A 21,796-nucleotide genomic window follows, 5' to 3' on the forward strand; every position below is an offset into this window, starting at 1 on the left:
ACACTGTTCAAACATCCACAAACCATCTGTTAATAATCCATTCTAGAACTCTGCCACAAGGAATTGAACACTCCCTCTCAGTCTATAGCTTTTGAGCCATATTCCTCACTACTGAAAATCAGGACTGCATTTACCTACCTTCATAATTCTGACATTTTTCCATTCTTCAAAATTCCAGGAAATAATACTTAATAATAATATATTATCCTGAAGTTCTTTCAGTGTCCTGGAATAGAATTCTTCTGGATCAAAAATCTTAAACTCATTTTGAGCACTTAAACAATGTCTTCCTATCCATTCAAGTTTCTCAAGCTTTAATTTCATGTTACCAAGGATTTTTCATGTTACCAAGCTTGTTCAGGATGACCATTCCTGCCTTTCATTTATTCATTTTGTAAGTACTTATTGAAGATCTACTGTATATGCCAACATAATGGGACCAGAGATGGGACATGCACAAGACAGGCAAAGGCAGTCCCCACTTGCAAAGAGCCAACAGTCTAATAATGGATAGAAGTCAGTAAACAAGCAAATAAATAAATATGACAATTTCAGGTAGTAGAGAGTGATAGAATAACACAGTTAACTTTTGGGAGCACATCATGTAAATACTAATTTAATCCTCATAACAACTCTGAAGGATTTTCTGTTGTCACCAACCCCATTTTATCTATGAGAGAACTGAGAAACAGAGATTCAGTGCTAGAAAGAACAAAAGAGAGAAACAGAGAGAAAGAGTGCCTGGTGAATGCTCTGGTCTGGGAGGTCAGGACAGGTCTCTCCGAGGTCATCTGGGCAGGGCCTGGAACGAAGAACCAGCCACACAGAGATCTAGGGGCAGACTATTCCAGAGAGAAGGAACAAGTAAAAGGCCCTAAGACAGGATGAACCTGGCAGGATAAATCCGAGGGGCTCCAGAAACAGAAAGAAACAAAAAGTGGTTTGGAACATAAACAGGGAGGGGAGAGGCATAGGAGGGGAAGGGTAAGAGGTGGAGCAGGAGCCAATTTATGATAAGGAGTTGGTATTTTATTACAAACACAACGGAAACCCTTTGGCATATTTTACGCTGAGGAAGGACATGATCTGATTTACATTTTTAAAAGATCGCTCTGGTTGCTCTGTGGGAAATGAACTGTAGGAGGCAAGGATGGAATCAGAAAAACCAGTTGGGACAGGGAAGACAGAAGCCAAACAGCAGTTGAGTAGCTGACATTTTCCTCTGCCATCTGTTAACATTATAGCATCAGCCCAGGGCAACAGGCTTGTTGTTTCCTTTTGCTTCTTGGCCTGTGCTTCCCTGCCCTGCAGATGGAATCACTCGCTCTAGGTTACACTGAGAACTAGAGAAGAGCCCAGGACCACCTTTCAGATGCTTTGGCTTTTGATTCCAATCTCCACTCTAACCAAGGGAACACAAACAACACTATATAAATGGCAAGTAAAGCAGAAAACAAGGGCAACACAGTCAATTATGGAAAAATAGGTGCTGCTTACATAAATGGGTTAGAAAAAAGCTAGGGCAGAAAGCCACCACCACGGGGTCAAAGTGCCCAAGTTTAGCTAGCGAGATATTGTAATGGGATCATGAGAAACTTGTTATGTCACCTGCAGGAAATTACTTTCTATCTGGTGCCAATGTACCTGATCACAAACACCACTTGCCCCCCAGACCTTTTGCTTTTTTTTTTTTAATGTTTATTTATTTTTGAAAGAGAGAAACAGAGGGAGAGAACAAGCGGAGGAGGGACAGAGAGAGAGGGAGACACAGAATCCGAAGCAGACTCCAGGCTCTGAGCAGTCAGCACAGAGCCTGATGAGGGGCTCGAACTCATGAACCATGAGATCATGACCTGAGCTGAAGTCGGACACTTTACCAACTGAGCCACCCAGGTGCCCCATGAGACCCTTTGCTTCTTACACATACAAGTTAATGATTACTGTCTGATTGTTTTCTCCACATTCATGTGTGTAAGGTCTTGTTGTCTTCACGTTCACCACGTGGGTACTACCTTGTGAGCTCAATAAATACAAAGACAAAACCCCTGTTTGGGGCTCTTGTCTCCTCCCAGACATTAGCCTCTCTCATATTCAATTCTGCATCCACTCTCTTGCTGGACAAGAGAGAACTCCAGACTCACAGTCTGCAACACTCAATGATCTTCGGCTGCTGCTCAATTCAGCCCAAAATGCACACAGCACTCCTCTCTATAAACAATTCACAATGCAAAAACAAGGGGTTCAAATAATAATCAAAGACATGTGACTTCACTAATAATGCTCCCCTTTGCATTTAAAAGATACAACTACTAAATATCTAAGCATGCTAGCATGTACTGTCTGCAAACATTGCCACTAATAAGTGCTCACATCCCTATTACATGCATGTTACCCAACCCACCAAGAGGTGGAGTTTACTTCCCCTCCCTCCGAATTTGGGCTGGGGCTGGCCTTGTGACTCACTTTGACCAATAAAATGTGGTGGAAGTGATGTGGTGCCAATTCCAGACCTAGACCTCAAGAGCACCTTCCATATTTACCCACTTGGAATCCAGTGACCATGCTATAAAGAGACCGGACTAGATGCCGGAGGAAATGAGGCCTTAATGGAGAAGAACAAAGAGGTCCCATCTACAACCAACACAAAACATGTGAGTGAAGCTCTCTTGGACATTCCAGCCCCAGCCAAGCTCTGAAAGTGAAAGCATCTGCTGCATTAGTGATACTAAGTGACACCACATGGAGCGAAAGAACCACTCAGCTGAGCCTAGCCAACTGAAAAAATTGTGAGGAATAAGCTATTATTGTTTTAAGCCACTGTATTTTAGGGCAGTATGTTATGCGGCTATAGTTAACTGATATAAAAATGTGTGAGTTGTTGATTCACAAGGCCCTGTGCAAATCATGAAGTCATCCAAGGATGTTAAACAGATCAAACCAACCAGAAAAGCCCATGGATGAAGTTACTTTATTATTGTTTAGTTTCCTGGGGAAATTCGCATTGCCTCTTCTGACTTCTAGGCATATGTATTTGTTTTACATTAGAAGCTAAAGTACTCTAATTTCTCATGCTCAAGTAAATTTAACATGTTTTGTTAAGAATCATTTATGTACTGTACTGGAAAATAAAAGATAAACTAGACCCAGGCTCTGCTCTCTAAGAGTTTATATTTAAGTGGAAGAACTACATGTACATAAATATTTCCAATTGAAGCAGAATGTGCTTATTTGATAATCAAATCACATAACTAATAAGTACAATGGATGAAAGAGGTCATTCACATGGAATTTCAATAGGTCAAGGCAAAAACCAGGATACTCCAGATGGAACTATGAACAGGAGCAAAGACAAAGAAGCACTGTAGTACAGAGTATTTTTTAGGAATGGCAAGTTCTCTGACAACTGAGACCCAGCATGACACAGCTATTCTAGTCCAAGTGAATCACTCCCTGTGCAAGCCCTGTGATGTGCTTACCACATGAAGCTATGAAGAGAGGGGTCTGAAGGACCCAAAGTTATAAAATGAGGACCCCTGATGTCAAGGTGTTAAAACAAATTATCTATGAATCTATTGTGTATATTTCTAATTCTCTTTCACTCTACCTTGCAGGCAGTCAACACCATCTGTTCTCCACTTTGCTAAATCCTTCCCCTGTCTCAAGTTCTACATTTGCTTACCCATTTATTCATGCAACTGTTTTTTATCAGGCACCAACTATTTGTCAGGCACTGTTCTAGGTGCTGAGGATACAATAATGAACAAGGCAGACAATGGCCCTGCCTTCATGAAGATAAACAGGAATGAAGGATAGGAGGCAGATACGGTAGGTGGTCAGAGAAAACTTGAAGAGGGCATATTTGACCAGAGGTGTGATCGAAGTCAGAAAGCAAGCCATGGGACCATGTGGGGAAAGAGCATTCTAGGCAGAGGAATGAGAAAATGCAAAGGTCCCGAAATGTCTGCAATATTCCAGGAAGGAGGCTAGTGAGTGAGGAAAAGAGAGGTGGAAAAGGAGATCATAGAGGAAGCAGGGATCCAGTTCACAGAGGCACTTATAGGTAATGACCAACACTTTGGATTTTGTTTTCAGTGTAATGGGAAGCCTATGTCCTGATGCCCTTTCCCAGCCCTAACCCCGCCCCAACAAGCCTCTACTGATCACTTCTCCCTCCTGTGCATTTATCACCTGTCCTTTTATTTGCCACCCCGTCTATACTTGAGTATAGTATATATACTTGATGGATTTCTATTCATCTCTAATGCATCAATTCGATTTCCTCAACTATGTCTCAAGGACAAGAATTGTATCATATTTTCCTCTGCATTTCCAGGGCTTGGCACCTACCTACATGGTGCTCAATAAATCTTTTTGGAAGGTGATAATGATGATGTAATCCCTTGAAGTCCTTTCCAGCTGTAAGATCTCTGTTTCCTTTGAACTCTTTTGACAAACTAGTTTGCGCTATGACTCAGAGGACTGACATCTTTCTAGATATTTTGAGATTACAGTCATCCATTAAATGACTGAGATGAATCACATCAGAGTTTTTATTTAAATGAAGGTTGTACCACTTGGAATGGGATCCTCTTAAGTGGAACTACTTATTAGTATTTGTACTTTAAGCCATTTGAACCTCAGGAGAGGCATATATTGCTATTAAGTAAATGCTATCCTGATGTGATCCCAACACCTGCCATTAAAGATGGCCTCGAATTCTTTGCTGCTTCTCCTAATGAAAGGTGGAGGATAATTCCCCTCACCTGGAGTCTGGGCTGGTCTTAGCGACTTATCTAACCAATAAAATGTAGGAGAATTAGTGTTCTGGAACTTATGGGGCTAGGTCACAAAAAGCCTTGAGCCTTAAAGTTTCCACCCACACCTTTTGGAGACACTCCCTCTGGAAACCCAGCTGCCATGCTGTAACTCAAGCACAATGGAGAGACAGTATGTCCGTGCTCAAACCAACAGCCACAGCAAAGTCCCCTGCCAAGAGCCAGCATCAACAGTCGACCACCCCAGCCCAGACACAGGAGTAAAGAAGCCATCCTAGAAGTGGATCCTCCAGCCCCAGCCACTTCAACTGACATCCTACGGATCAGAGACAAACCACACAGGTAAGTCTTTTCTAAGTTCTTAACCCGCACAGTAAAATGGTTCTTTGAATCTGCCATGTTTGAGGGCAGTCTGTTATACAATAGTTGTGTTTTTTTTTAATTAAAAAAAAAAACCATAGAACATCACTACTCACAAAAGTGCCTGTCCCCCAATCATTTAGAAGAATGACAGATACACACAGTCCAAGATTTGTCCTATGTCCAATGAACTGCTCTTCCCAGAGATTTAACCCATAGACATAGGGAAGACAAATGAGGTGATTTTGAATGAGTACTCTGAATCAATCTCACTACTAAAATTGCAGGCCAACAAAAGTCACCTGAAATGCATCCAATGTAAAAGCCACAGCATCCATTTGGTTATACAGGTCACAGAATTATGCTATTGACCAAATTATACATATTTTCACTCAGTCACCCAACAGGTAAGAAAACAGCTTAGAGGGGCGCCTGGGTGGCACAGTCGGTTAAGCATCCGACTTCAGCCAGGTCACGATCTCGCAGTCTGTGAGTTCGAGCCCCGCGTCAGGCTCTGGGCTGATGGCTCGGAGCCTGGAGCCTGTTTCCGATTCTGTGTCTCCCTCTCTCTCTGCCCCTCCCCTGTTCATGCTCTGTCTCTCTCTGTCCCAAAAATAAATAAACGTTGAAAAAAAAAATTAAAAAAAAAAAGAAAACAACTTAGAGCTGACCCTTGAACAATATGGGTTTGAACTACGTGGATCCACTTACACATGGGTTTTTTTCCGTAAATACAGAACAGTACGGCAAATGTATTTTCTCTTCCTTGTGATTTTCTTAATAATAGTTTCTTTTCTCTAGCTTACCTTATTGTAAGAACACAGTGTATAGTAAATAAAAATACAAAATATGTGTTAATTGGCTGTTAATGTGATTGGTAAGGCTTCCGGTCGACGATAGGCTATTTGTAGGTAAATTTGGAGAAGTCAAAAGTTATTTGCGGATTTTTGACTGCGCAGAGGGTCAGCACCACTTAACCGTCATGTTGTTCAAGGATCAACTGTATTATACTCTTTAAAAACATGGGTGGGACTTAAAACAGAAATTAAATGCACAATTCTATCATGCAAATAAAAAGATCCAACTGCTAGACAATGGTTACATGCAATACTAGGAATTTGTGAAAATTATTCTCAGACGCTACCAGAATGGAAAACACTCAACTGCAAATGGTCCCTCTCTTTTAGAACATCCTTTTGTTTGTGCAAAGAAGTTCTATTATGAAAACAAAAGCTCCTCAAAATGGGCAGGCATTTTTAGCCCCATCAGTATGAATATCACTTTTCCCCAACAATAGTCATTTCAGACCCTGCACGTGAGAGGCTTCTGGGAAAGCAGCCTGCTCATTTTATAGCCTCCTCCTCTTCCTTCCCCCACTACCTTCTTCAAGTCATGTTTGGTTCTTCAAAACACACACACACACAACACAATACAGAACCATTATGTGGTGCCAAGGGCAGGGAGGAGGGGTAAGATGAAGAGAACAAATTTTGGTAGTAATGCTTTAGAGCATCAATTTTTCACATAAACTACTACCTCGTGGTATGTCTAATCATATTCCACCACGGTTTTCATAATATGAATTCACACTCACCACTTGTATGCCATTTTTAAAAATCAACAGAAGAAAATAAGTTCTCAAGAAAACCCCCTACAAGCGAGAGGCATAGCAATGTGAAAATGGCAAAATGCTTTTAACAGAAAACATCACCTTCCAGATTTATAAGCATGTGTGTTTGCTTGAAAAATAATTCATTATCGGGGCGCCTGGGTGGCGCAGTCGGTTAAGCGTCCGACTTCAGCCAGGTCACGATCTCGCGGTCCGTGAGTTCGAGCCCCGCGTCGGGCTCCGGGCTGATGGCTCAGAGCCTGGAGCCTGTTTCTGATTCTGTGTCTCCCTCTCTCTGCCCCTCCCCCGTTCATGCTCTGTCTCTCTCTGTCCCAAAAAAAATAAATAAACGTTAAAAAAAAAATTTTTTTTAAAAAGAAAAATAATTCATTATCAATAACAACAATAAAATCATAACAAAAGGAACCAAATGTCGACATTTATATCACTAGCAGCTACGTGGGTACATGCATTTTTCAAAAGAGAACTCCAGAATTTAATTAGAGAAAAATGTATTAACCTCTGATAAAAATACTTAATGAAAGACTAATGATTTCCTTCACACAGAAACCATTCCTTCAGCAGCAGTAAATCATTAGGTCAGCAAAACACATGTCTAAAAACACATGTATTTATATTCCTACACTGCATTGTGTTTCTAAAACTGCTTAAAAGGCACAAGTAGCTAGTAACACCATCAAAGCACACACAGTGACGTTTTGGTTACGTGGCTCTCACTATCAATAAAATGCAAGTTAAACAGGAATTTAAGAAATGTAGCAGAGGACATAAATCATGCTCTTTTCATTTCAGTGAGAACATTAGCAGCTCTGTGTCTTCCAGCCTCGGGAGCCATTACTTATATGTGAAATTCAAAAGAAAAGGAAGGAGTTTAAGCCAATAATGAAAGTAAGTTTGGCTAAATGTCAAACCACATGATACTAAGTTTCTTGCACCTTATTTATTACCAAGAAAGCTAAAACCTGCTCAATGGTCTTCTGTAATGCCAAAGCACCACTGATGGGGGAAATGAATATATGTCAAATTTACCTCTTCAAATCACTAATGTGGCCTGACATGTTCAGACAGACAAGAGCCTGTCACCAAGGTACAGAGGATTTACATTTTCCACCTCAAATGGCCCTAACTCAGAAATAGACCTGTTATTAATACACGGGTACACAAAAGGGAACGTATAGTACCTAGGAATTGAATCATAATGCATTCCTCAGAGTCCCGAATACAGAAAAATTTAATAATTTGAAACATCAGATTATTTCATTCAATCAAGTAATTTTTTTGGTTTCATGAATCTCTGTGATTACCTGGTCCATTGATGGACCACTGATGGTCCAATGATGGCTGCTCAAAAAATAATTACTGATGGGGCAGGCACTGCCCTAGGGGGCAGGGGCTGTCCTGGGCACTGGGGATACAGGGTAGCAGCCCCACTTCTCAAGGAGCTTCCAGTCTATGGAAGGGTAACTCACTGGTCAAGTAAAAACAAATTCAATCAAGTACAGGGATAGATTCCGATGGTGTTGAAAGCTACAGAGGAGACAAAATAGGATCACACGATAGAAGGTGACGGACGAGGGCTCTAATTTGGACCGCCCAGGGAGGCCTCGCTGAAGAGGCCCGACACCTAAATTACCAGAGGAGCTAATCATGACAGGAAAAGTAGGAGCAGGGCACACCGGAGAAAGGAACAAGCTAGAACAGAGGCCTCGGCAGAAACTGCCCGGGGCACCAGGAGAAGCTGCTAGTTGACCTGTGTGGCTGGAGCACGGTGAGGGACAACAGCAGATGTGACTGGAGCAGCCTTCCGACCACAAGGGCCTCATGGGCTCTCATACGGGTTCGGACTGCATTTCAGTACAATGGAAAACCACCGGAGGAGGAGGGTTTGCTCAGAGGAGTTGCACACTGCTGTGTGGAAAATGGATGTACTCCCGTACATGTGGAAGCCACTGTAATTATCCTGGCAAGGGAAGGAGATAAGTAGACAGATCTGAAGAACATTTTAGAAGGTTGGGTAATGGAACAGATGTTGGGGAGGAGGGTTAGTGCAGGAAAAGATGAAAGCAAGGATGATGATTCCCAGGTTTTCAGCTGGAACCATGGGAAATCAATATTTCTGTCCGGGTTAGGGCCCTCATTCCTTCTCCAGTTGGACAGCTGGAATTAGAACCTGACCTTCTACTTCGTAATCCAGAAGTCTTTTAATTAAGAGTATTAAATTGAGATTTCCACATTAAATAATACCCAGTTTTTCTATTTTGCTATTACTAATTATTCACACAAAGGCTCAGAATAATTTCAAGGTAAGTGTGCATTAAAAATCAAAAACATACACACATCAACATGTGATAGAATTTCATAGAACGAACACGCGCGCGCGCACACACACACACACACACACGAAGTACATGTTAAAACTATCCCAGTACGGTCTATGTTTAAGTTAATAGTACCAATGTCAGTGTCCTGGTTTTGACAATGTATTATGGTTATATATAAGATATTTTTGGTTGGTGGGAACTGAGTGAAAGATACCTGAGAACTCTCTGCACTACTTCTGGAACCTCTTGTCTTAAATTATTTCAAAGTAAAAAGTCATTAAAAAAAAAAAATCTTCTCTAAGAAGCAGTGGGAAACAGCCAATATCTAAGTCTAGATCACCTGATTTCTCGTTCTTTTGAGTGTACCATATTTTTTATTCAAAACTTCTTTGAATTAGGGGCGCCTGGGTGGCTCAGTCAGTTGAGCAAACCAACTTCAGCTCAGGTCATGATCTCGCCGTTTTCGAGTTCGAGCCCCGCGTCGGGCTCTGTGCTGACAGCTCAGAGCCTGGAACTTGCTTCAGATTCTATGTCCCTCTCCCTCTGCCCCTCCCCTGCTCACGCTCTCTCTCTGTCCTTCAATAATAAATAAACGTTAAAAAAAAATTTTTTTTAAACTTCTTTGAATTAAAAGAACCTTAAGATAAAAAAAAAAAAAGCAATACCTGATTGGCATCTGTTTTCTTGCTTTCTAAAGAGAAACTGCCTTTTTGCCCCTTTTGAAGGCAAAAAGAATCTTTGGTTGTGTTCACTTCTCCCAAGAACATGGGCAGCATGCAGTCAGCAGCCTTGGAGGCAAAATCTACATTTGGCTGGTCTATAGTAGGTGCAAAGAAACACTCATTCTAAAAACAATTAAAATGTCAGTTTTGTGTCTGTTTTCATTTCCCAAGTGAACTGAACAAAATAACCTAAACGATGGAAGCCATTGGTGAAACGAATCTGGATGGAGCTTATCAAATGTGAATGGCCCAGAGTGTGGAAAACCAGTGCCCTCAGGTGGGTGATTTTCTCTCATTTTTCCAGGGCCACTGCTCTCTCAAGAACTATCAACAGTGCCAAAAGACCAACAGCTGTGCCCCCATTCACAGGCTCACCACAGCACCTACAAGGTGAATTTTCCTAGAAAAAGTTGCAGGGGTTGGTTTGGTTGTTCGTTTTGTACAGGGTAGAGAAAGGAAAGGAAAAAATGGAGATACAGTTTCCAGGTGGTGGCACAGCGTGACCCTGAAAACCAGGTTGAGATACTTCCCTCTCACAAGGGAAACTGCAAGGTTGAGCGTCATGCCAAGCAGAGCCACAGTCAGTTACCACCCGGGACATGGGATTCTCGGTTTTCCCCCAAAGTCTATCACTATCGGACCTAACAGCACCGACCTAAAGCCAACTTAAGTTAAAATGAGAAACAGAATGAAAATCTCTGTCTCTGCTAAAATCTAGGGAAATCTGGAAGGTATGGGGCAGATAAGTCAGCCCCAGAAGATGGCAGATGGAGTGATGTTCTCTCTCCCTAGGCCAGTTTCCTCACATTCAAGGCTCGACCTCCGCCCCCAAGCCCAAACATTAAGATTATCCGTCAGCTCATCTCTCTCTTACCTGCCTCTCTCTTCTTCTCTCTTTTTCTAAACACATCAATTCTTCATTTGAGCCAAACAATCTATTTGCTATCCTTCCCCTCACCGAATCCACTCATTCAAGGACCTACTTCGTAAAAAGGGCAGGTATATAATTCAGAAAGTGAAATGACACTGACAATACTAAAGGCAAGAGGAGGAGCTGGGGAAAGGTCATTCCATTTGCAACATGATAGGTTTAATGTTCCAGCAAAGCATCTTGGGAAGGTATCTTGGAGAAAGCACTCAGCATCTACTCTGGACTGGCTTCTCCCCTAGTAATCATGGCTACCTTCCCCCAGACCCAGAGCTGCCCTAGAAGCATTCCGTACTTTACCCTTCTTCCCACTGAGATTGCTCAGTCATGCTTCATGCTCTGGTGCCACTCCATTCTCTGTAGGCCACTGTTAAATGTCCAGAAATTCACATGCATGTCACCCCTCTATTGCCATAAAGACTACAAACTCCTTGAAGGACCTTCTATTTCTGATGTAATCACTTTGACGCCTTTTAGAGCCCACAGCACTTTGTGAACACTCAAAATGTATTGTTAACAAATGCCTCAGGGGATTGAGAAACCTCATACAGCCACACTTCTGAATAACAGACAGAAATAGCACAATGGCTATCTCAGGAAATGGGAAGAAATTTCTTAACCTTGCTTGGCATTACTTGTCAAGAGGTTTGAATTTCAGTGGTAAATGATTTCCTTCAAAGGAGGTGAAAACAGAGACAAGATAGGGGGTTGTAAAAAATACACTAAATACGTGACAGATGAGAACAAAAGGCAAATCCTCATGACGGCAAACCTTGCTTAACTCTTTTTGTGGTTAGTACCCAAATGCTAACATTATCTCATCACCCCAATACTTCATTTTGAGACTAAACCATGAGTAAGTATATGGGATAAGCTGAAATTAAATCCTCGTGTGAATGTGCAGAGCACAAAGGAGTTTTATCTGTTTGGTTTACCTAATTCTTTTTCTCTTATGTACAATTTTAGAAATGAAAGAAAAGGTTCAATGGCCCTGGTATGATGAATCGCTTCTGGCAAAATTTAATTCTAAAGAAATGGCAAAGATAATAACATACTTTCACAGAAAAAGTCTGTCCTGAAGAAGGGCCTCTCCCCTTTTGACTCTCAAAACAATTTTAGAACCAAGCATTAGCTTTAATCCAGCACTCTGGTAAGCACAAAGAAAAGAAAGGTAAACAAAACTGATTCCTGTCATGCAAAGCTATTTTCTGTCCCTTCTAACTCTTTATACGAAGTGTGGGGCAGACCTTCTCTGTAAAGGCCCAAACAGTAAATATTTTCTGGACCTTCTAGGCCAAAAACTCTCTATTGCAACTACAGAACTCTGCCGGTATAGTGTGAAAGCAGACACAGACAACATATGGACAAATAAGAATGGCTGTGTTCCAATAAAACTTTATTTATAGACGCTAAAATTTGAATCTCCTATAATTTTCATATGTCATGAAATACTCTTCTTTTGTTTTGTTTTTGTTTCAACCCTTTGAAAAGGTAAAGACCACTCTTAGCTCACAGGACACAAAAGCAGGTAGTGGACTGGATATGGACCACAGGGACATGGCCATAGTTTGCCAACCCCTGCTTTATACCAAAGGCAAGGTGGCAGCAAAAAGTCAAAATTAGCTTGGAAACTTCAGCTTGCTTCTAAAAGAAGGTTGTTGGGGAAGGAAGAGGAACAGAAGGTGAATAGAGAAGGAAGAAGGGATGCCCATGAGAAACCAGGAAACTGCAGGCTAAGGGAGGAGAAACCCAAGTAAAAGAGGTGAAAGCTTGGGGCTGTGGGAGGAGGGTAGAAAAAAGGAAGCAGGAGGCCAAGTTTCTAGGGCATCTGTGGGAAATGAAGGGATGAAAGGGAAGTCAGCTAATGAGTAGCCCAGGGGAGGGGCTGTAGATTAAACTGTGAGAAAGCTGAACATCCTAAAAATGCAGATTAACCGAGCAGCCCAGAATTTAAGAACTGAGACTACTATGTGTACAAAATTATTCTCTTAGCAGGCAAGGACAATTCTCCTTACAAGTCTGTTGGGTTACGTGCCTGTTGGAGACGGTGATTTTCGTTTTGCTTTTATCTTATGCAGTTGCTCCTAGGAATATCAGTTCAAGAAGACCAATTGTGAAAGCCTCAAGTCTTCAGTCTTAGAATTTCCCTCATCCTTTTTTTTTTTTTTTTTTTTTGAGAGAGAGGGAGAGTGGGGGGGGGGGGGGGGGGGGGGGGGAGAGAGAAGAGAGAGAGAGAGAGAGAATCTTAAAGCAGGCTCCACATTCAGCATGGAGCCCAACATGGGGCTTGATCCCATGACCCTGGGATCATGACCTGAGCCAAAATCAAGAGTTGGACACTCAACCGACTGAGCCACCCAGGCACCCAAGAATTTCCTTCATCTTTAAAATGATTTGGCCCTGGGAAGAGATGGGCTTCAGGGGTTCTAACTGCTGCACCCACTCCTATACCTAATCTGTACCTCTATGAGACAAATTTTCACCAGTGAGAAGGTAAAAAACACACTCATATGTGAGATTTCATTGTTACAACAGTTAAAAATAAAGCTGATAAAATGGTTTAATAACCAGACAGGTTAAAAACTGCATTGCACAGAGACCAGAACAAAATGCTTTAAGTTTTATAAAATGAATGGTTAAAGGCTGGCACCCAGCAAACATTAAATAGCAACCTTTAAGAAATGCCAAAGAGTCAATTTCATGGAGGATCAAGAACCAAAGGGTTATTATCTACTGACTACTGAGGAAGACTGACAAATAAGATAAAGTTAAAAAAGCGATAATAGTGTCATGGGCTGAACTGTGCCTCCCCAAAAGCCGTATGTTAAAGCCCTAACCTTACCCAGTGCTTGGGAATGCAACTGTATTTGGAGTCTTTAAGAAAGTAATTAAGTTAGAATGAGGCCATTAGGGTGACCCTAACCCAATATGAGTGGTATCCTTGTAAGAGAAGGAAATTAGGACACATGGAGACACACACACACACACACACACACACACACACACACACACACAGGGGAGACCATTTGAAGAGGCAGCAGGAGGGCCGCCATCTGCAAGCCAATGGGGCCTCAGAAGAAACCAAATCTGCTGACAACTTAACCTGGGACTTTCAGCCTCTGGGACTGTTAGAAAATAAATTTGGGTTGTTTAAACCACCTAGTCTGGATATTTTATTATAGCAACACAAACAAACTAATACAAACAGTTATGACACCTAGAGATTAAGAGGAAGGTGAGGGGAGCAAATAAGGCTACCACAGATTCATACACTCAACCAACATTTATTGGTCCCAATAAGTATTTCTGCAATGTGCTAGGTTCTGAGTCTACAAGGGTGAAAAACTGAGTTCTCGCCTTCAATGAACTCACAGTCTACTTGAGGACAAAATTTTCTAACATAGTATGGATGTGCCATAACAGAAATATTCCCACGACACTTTGGAAACACAGAAGAGGGGTTTCTCAGTCAGCCATGAATGGGGTGCACAAAGCTTCAAGAACAAGGTTAACGTCTGGGCTAAGGGCTTTCAAAAAACCAAACAACGACAACAACAACAACACTACTTTCTTCTGGTTGTTTGAATAGGAATATATTTTCGAAGTGGAGAAAATAAGTATCACTGAGGAAGAGGAAGTGTGATGTGAGCGATGGGAGGTCCTCCTTTGGCCGTGTGGAGTTAAGGTGGAGGACTGAAGTGCAGCTGGCTATTTGGCCAGGAGACAGCGATTTGGAAGAGTTCACTTTGAGGTGGTCATCAAGCCAGGAGTGCAGATGGGCTCTGCCCTAGGAGAAGGTTGCTGGGAAAGGAAGCTGAGCCTCCAGCCAGGGAGAAGATAAGAATTTAACACATCTCCAGAGAAGAGAAGCATTTAAGAGGCAAGTAGAGCAAGGAGAAGTGGAGAAATAATAAATGGAGGGACAGGAGGAAAAACAACACCGAGGAAGGGGGCAACACCAAGAACGAAAGCGAGAGCGGCCCCCATGTCAGAGGTTGCCAAGACAGCAAGTGGCAACCTGAAAAATGCCAATGGACTTAACCAAAAGTCCCTGGTGACCTCTGTGAAAACAGCTACAAGGAGCAGAAGTGCAATGGCCACAGCTTGAGAAGTGAATCACTGTGTTCAGATGGGAGGACATTCATGCAAACTCAAGGAAATAAAAGCCGCTTGAGTCATCTTCTGGGGCTGGTAAGAGAGGAGGAGATGGACGACACAGAGGCAGTTGCAACAATAATGCTGGGGGTTGAGGCTGGGGGGGGGGGTGCCGAGGGGACTCTCGTTCTGTTCTTCCAGTCTTCTGGGGGCTGCTTGAAGAGAGTGGAAAGGAAAGAAGTGAGGCAAAGGAGAAAAATGGCATTTATTGACTACCTGTGAGGCACTCGCTGACATGAAAAACACTACCTCCATGAACACAGCACTTTTTGTTTTGAAAGATTCATTCATATACCCTCTCATTTAACCTCAACAACTACTCTCAGAGAAGAATACCGGCAGCTCTGTTCTACACATGAAGAAATTAACATTTAGAGGAAAAAAAATAAAAACAAAATCATCTACCTGACCTCACAGAGCAGATAAAGGTAGAAGCAGGACTTCATCCAGAGCCTAGACCCAGGATCTCCAAACGCTCACCCAGCATTTTCACAGAACGAAGTGCTCGTGGCTCTGGGCTGGGTCTCAGCTTCCTCCTATGAAAAATGGGAACGACTGGGGCGCCTGGGTGGCTTGGTCGGTTAGGCGTCCGACTTCGGCTCAGGTCATGATCTCACGGTCCGTGAGTTCGAGCCCCGCGTCAGGCTCTGTGCTGACAGCTCAGGGCCTGTAGCCTGTTTCGGATTCTGTGTCTCCCTCTCTCTCTGCCCCTCCCCTGTTCATGCTCTGTGTCTCTCTGTCTCAAAAATAAATAAACGTTAAAAAAAAAAATTTAAAAATGGGAACGATAATAGCCTGTACCTCACACTATTAATAAATGTAAGGCACCTAAGGGGCTGGCTCACGGTCAGTGCTCGATAAATGTGAGCCGCTGTCAGCTTGCATTCAAGGAGCAGAGCGTGTACACAGAGCTTACACAGCACGTGTCCATTCTCAGTGAGCAGGAAGAGCTGTCCAAACCAGAAATCCAGGAATCACGCCGGAATCCTCTTTCTCCTTCAGCCCACAGCTCAACCAGGCAATGAGTCCTTCTAACCCCGTGCTTCTCAGCCTTCATGTCGTCACTGCCTCTCTAAGAAGACGTCCCTAATAGCGTCGCTCCCATGAAATTCTAACAGCATGGATAACTGCTTATCTGTTTATGTACTGTGGCCCTTTTGAATCTGAGTATCTGAGGATTTTTTTTTTTTTTTACACCATTCCCCCAACCAATTTTCACCTTGGGAAAAGATCCCCTTGGGACCACCGCCCCCCCCCCACCGTCACCCCATGAAGAACACATCTAATAATCCTTCCTCCTAAATCTCTCTCAGCCCATCCCCTTCTTCTCTATCCTCAATGCCAGTAACTAGTCCTCACCATTTTTCATCTAGATTGTTCCAACAGCTTCCTAACTGGGCTTCTTACCCCTGTTTTGCCCAGCTTCCCATCCATATGTCACCAGAGTAGGCTTTCTAAATGCAAGTCTGTTCGTGTCAATCCCTTTCTCAAATTTCATCAAGTTGTGCTCCATCACGGATTGAACGTTTACATGGCACTCAAGGCCCCTGTCGAGCAGCACTGGGCCTGAACCTCCAGCCTTAGCTGCCGTCACACCACCCCATCCCATCCCTAGACACTAGGTGCATACAACGTAAAGCCATTGCCTCCGTGCCTTGGCACTTTCTGTTACCTCTGCCTAGAATGCCTTTCCCCTCTGCCTTCTTGTGAACTCCTACTTACCCTTCAACACTCAACTATACACGCTCTCTAAAGCCTTCCCCAGTTCGGTCTTACCACAGGGTAGGTGGAGCCATCCCGTCCCTTGCACATACCTCTCTGCGTCACAACTCTTCAGTTACCTCTAATGGTAATAGTGACAACTAACATTCACTGAATGTTAAATAGATGCCAGACTCTATTCTAAGCAGTTTACATGTATCATCTCATTTATTTGGAGCAACCCGAGCGCAGGAATTACACTTTATTAATTTCCGTATCTAACCTTCCGTATTCCTAGCCAACAGTAGAAATTCAATAAATGCTCACTGAAGTAATGCAGGAAGCAAAGTTTTGGAGATGCTCAGATCTGCTCTTTCCTCTGACTTATACAGCCCCTCCTACAATGATTTATAGTGTTTACTGTGATAATAAGGAGAGGGATGAGATATGATTATTCCGCCAAAGGTTTTAACAGTTTCTTTGAAATATACTCCGTGATTTAGTGAAAACAGTCATTAGGAATGCCTTTCCAAGTGCAAAGGGGGAAAAAAAATCTCATCTACCATCCAGAACACTCACATATTTACAAATCTAGTCAATGTGAGGGATATAAATAGATCTTAAAAATGCCACAGGCAAGAACTTAATCACCTATAGTGGAGCAGCTTGAGAAAAACAACGAAGAGAAAAGATTTAGAAACATAATATTTAAAAACATACAAACAGGAGACCTAGAAAAAAAATCAGGTTATATAATATCCTAGTGAAACACTTTGAAATAGAATACTCATAGAAAGATAAACAGAAAAATACTTGAAACAACAGAGTGAAGAATATTCCTCATAGTTCCTTAAGGGAAACTGGAGAAGGTCATTTAAGTCCAGCGCACCCCACCCCCACCCTCTGCTAACTGAAATGAAACAACTAGTGACTAGCCTCAAGGATAATTTAACAGACTACGTAAAATTGATTCCAAAAGTTTTACTCTCTGGAGAAAAAAAAGTATATATATTTTTTTACACACACACACACACATATAATCTTCTGACTTTTATTCTTTAGTTGGCATCACAAGAAATTCCAGATTTAAGTGTTAGTATCAAGTAAATAATAACATTCTGGAAATGACTGCAGTTGAGAAAAGAGAGCGCTTCTAAAACAATGTCCGAGAGTAAAAACCCAAATACTGCATTTCACTACTCATTTGTTATAAACGGTGACTATCTCTGGGCAATAAGATTATGGATGACTTCCATTTTTTTGGTATCTTTCTAGAGCCTTTGCTTTTTAAGCAACAAATTGCCTTTATATTTGGGGGGGGGGGAAGAGCTATTTTCACTTTTTAAAACATTTTTTTTGTGAAACTAATAAGAACATTTGTTATTAATTTACAAGTCACTTTCACGCATGGCAGCTACATTTCCATTTACGATAACAAATATACATACTTTAAGTCACTACATCTGGTAAGTGCAGTAAGGCCCCAAAATGATTTGACATACCTCCCAAGAAAATGTGAGGTTTCTATTTTGACTCTTTGAATCTGGCCTCTAGGACAGCTGAACCAAAGAATACAGTGAGAGTTAACACTATGCCAGCATCTGGGCCCAGGCCTTAAGAAACTGGCAGTTTTCACTTCCTGTCTCCTGAAACTCAACTACCATACTGTGAGGAAACCCCAGCCACCTGCAGAAAGGCCTCTGTGGAGAGGAACCAACAAGCAGCGCCAACCTGCCAGCAATATGAGTGACACATCTGGAAAACGGCTCCTCCTGCCCCGGTTAAGCCACTCCAACTGACAACAGCTACAGCAGAAATGAGCTGCCCCTTCTGAGCCCTGCCCAAATTGCACATGCATGTAAAAACAAATAACTGTTCATGATCCCAGGGTCGTGGGATCGAGCCCCATGTCAGGATCCACTCTGAATGTGGAGCCTACTTAAGATACTCTCCCCACCCCCCTCTCAAATTTAAAAAAAAAAAAAATCATGGAAAAAAATAAACAACTGTTATTTTAAGCCATCATGTTTTGAAGTAGCTTGTTACACAATAAAATATAACTAGAATACCATATTATATTTTGCCTCTACCTTTCCCCAGTTATAATTTAAACTCTTTGAGGGTATGATTCCATCTTTACATCCATCTTCGTAGTCATTCCTTCGTTCATTTGATAAACATGTGAGGACCAATGTGTACCCAGCACTATGCTAGACAGGTTATGCAGGTACAGAGATAAAAACAGTCTCTGCCTTAGATATGATTAGTCTGTATCTTCAGAGACAAACAAAAATAGACAATGATAGCCATAACACAGCCTCTGCTGAATAGCCAGCAATGGTAGACAGTCAATAAATGTTGGCTAAATAAACGAATGACTAAATCAGGTTCTTAGAACTGCTTTGGGAATTATATACTCTCATCATTTTATAGGTGAGATGCACCAGTTAGCGATGTAGGACTTCTTAGTTTTAAATTCGCCCTCTTTGCCCTGCTTCATGACCCTGGGGCTGGACCCTGGGAACATTTGGCCTTTGCCAGATGGTGTAGTGTTCGTTTCCATCAAAAGAGGGCACTGGAGGGACACTGAAAGCCCAGGGCAGAGGCAGGGGCTTTTCATTTGGGTTTGGGATGCTTTATTCCCTCCCACCCCCAAAGTGTACTGCCAGTGGCATTTGGGAAACGCAAAGGTGCTTACTCTCCAGGGAATTTCTCTGCTACTCAGCAGACTGCTAAGGATCAACTCTGGCCCACCCACATGCTCTACCAAGATTCTCGGCCAAGTGGGCTTACAGACCGGTCCAGCCAGTTCACTGGCCACCAGTAGGCCTCATATTCAAGAGGCAGTCACTCATCTCCAAAGGGGACTGAAACTCAGCCTTGGGGGTGGCGAGGGGTCTCTTGCGAGCTCTTGGCGCCTTCATCCTGTGCTCTCCTTCAGCCCTAGAAAAAATAGCTCCTTCCATCTGCTATTCCTATATTCCTTAGAGACCTCTTTTACCCCTTCAGTAGTTAACCATAGTTAACCTTTTACTAGTTAATAATCCTTTATATTAAATTTTCCTTGTTCAAATTACTGTGTGGTTGTGTTTCCTGAATAGATCCAGACTGGCACAAAAAGGAATAAAAGGGCTCAACTACGAGGAGGCCTGAAAAAGGACAACTGCCCACAGCCCCATCAAAGGGCTGATTGAGAATAAAAAGAAATTGAAAGGGAAAAGATAAAGACTCAAGGAACAAAAACTGCCGTGTCAATTTCATCCAAAATCTTTATTTTTGTCTAATCACATTTCTTAGAAAATATTTTTTATCTTCTTTGGTATTTTTTTAACTTCTCATTTGATAAGCTATTTTTTTTTTAATTTTTTTTTAACGTTTATTTATTTTTTTGGGACAGAGAGAGACAGAGCATGAATGGGGGAGGGGCAGAGAGAGAGGGAGACACAGAATCAGAAACAGGCTCCAGGCTCTGAGCCATCAGCCCAGAGCCTGACGCGGGGCTCGAACTCACGGACCGCGCGATCGTGACCTGGCTGAAGTCGGACGCTTAACCGACTGCGCCACCCAGGCGCCCCGATAAGCTATTTTTAAAAACACAATGAAAATGTTGGCTACATGTGAGACTCAAGGGAAGAAAGGGTCAGAAAATAAAGAAGCTGTAGCAAGCCCAGGTCAGGTACTCTGAGACACGTGACATGGACCAGAACCAAGAACTGGTATTGGGGACAGAATAGCCTAGCAATTAACAGCATGGACAGGAGGGCCAGACTATCGGTGTTCAAATCTCAGCTCTGCTACTACCAAGTTATGTGACCTTGGGCAATTCATCTAATACTTTCATTTGTAAAATACAAGTAACAATAATAGTGCTGACCTCAAAGGATAAAGTGAGTTTATGTACGTAAAGCCCTGAGGCCAGAACCCAATCCAAATTCTCTTTCTACCACCTCTCTACTTTTTTTTTTTTTTAATTTAAAAAAAAAAAATTTTTTTTTCAACGTTTATTTATTTTTGGGACAGAGAGAGACAGAGCATGAACGGGGGAGGGGCAGAGAGAGAGGGAGACACAGAATCGGAAACAGGCTCCAGGCTCTGAGCCATCAGCCCAGAGCCTGACGCGGGGCTCGAACTCACCGACCGCAAGATCGTGACCTGGCTGAAGTCGGACGCTTAACCGACTGCGCCACCCAGGCGCCCCACCACCTCTCTACTTCAACATTCTCAAATCTGTTTTTTCCGAACATCTTCTCATTTTGGAAAGGTTTCAGAAGACCTACCTTGCTCTCAAAATTGTTCTCCTCTACTTTTCCTACTACCTCTGGCCTTCGACCTCAGCCTTGCTATACTAAGACTAAGATGTAGAATATTCTCCTTCCTTTAAAGGGCTTTCATTTTTTTCCAGGTCCACAACTATAGAATGGGTTCAATATAAAAACAATGGGAATGATATAGTATGGTGGACATGTCTTCACCAGCTTTCACCTCTTCCTTTTGGATCTGTCCCTTTCCCACTCCAGGTGACTCTGGTGTCCTAAACGAAGGACTCATGACTCAACCTAGGCCAGTCAGACCCTGAATCTTGAGAGACGGCAAGGTGGAGGGACTCAGAGGAGGAACACCAATGGCCAGAGATCCCCAGAGGTGCCCCATTCCCACCTTACTGGGCCCTGAAATTTTAGCAATTCTTTCAAAGTTGTGAATAATCCAGTATACGTCAGAGAAATTCCTATTTTTGCTTACGTTAGCAAGAGGGCTACTGCTTGAACCAAAGAGTTCACATACATGCTGTCAGACTGACTTACATCTTTGAGTTTCCTCATCTGTACAGTGGGGGTCTCTGAGGTCCCTTCCGGCACTAACCTTCCACAGTAGTTCGAACAATGGGGCAAGTCCCAGCAGACGTGCTCTACTGCCTCTGCAAGTCTCCTAACAACTTGGTCATTATCACTCAGCACCTTACACCTTATATACAAATGGTGGAACTGAGAGGTGCTTTAAAAGTCTTATATTTAGGTTATGAAACCACAAAGCTCTCCTTTGCCACTTACTACATCTCAGCAGTATTATTTTGGTAACAGCGTCACCACCCTCTCTGAGCATAAATAGAACATGAACATTTCCAGGAATTGTCAACTTGGCACTTCTTACAAGGAGTTAAGATTTCTTTTATAACATTAACAAAAATAAAGCCTAGGACTAAACTT

At 42.4% G+C, this 21,796-nt stretch overlaps 1 protein-coding gene and 1 long non-coding RNA gene across 3 annotated transcripts in view; one reads left to right on the forward strand and one right to left on the reverse strand.

The window, feature by feature from the left end:
- Window positions 1–21,796, reverse strand: part of CRADD (CARD and death domain containing adaptor protein) — a 178,220-nt gene that overhangs the window by 145,629 nt on the left and 10,795 nt on the right. The gene's annotated exons all lie outside the window — the stretch shown is intronic.
- LOC121040614 (uncharacterized) lies at window positions 4,670–18,539 on the forward strand. The gene is made up of 4 exons (XR_005795371.1): window positions 4,670–5,117; window positions 9,980–10,085; window positions 11,703–11,886; window positions 18,147–18,539. It is a non-coding gene; the product is annotated as an uncharacterized LOC121040614 (long non-coding RNA).

Source organism: Herpailurus yagouaroundi, unplaced genomic scaffold (assembly GCF_014898765.1).
Source record: "Herpailurus yagouaroundi ecotype Mexico unplaced genomic scaffold, PumYag 182, whole genome shotgun sequence".
Lineage (NCBI taxonomy): Eukaryota > Metazoa > Chordata > Mammalia > Carnivora > Felidae > Herpailurus > Herpailurus yagouaroundi.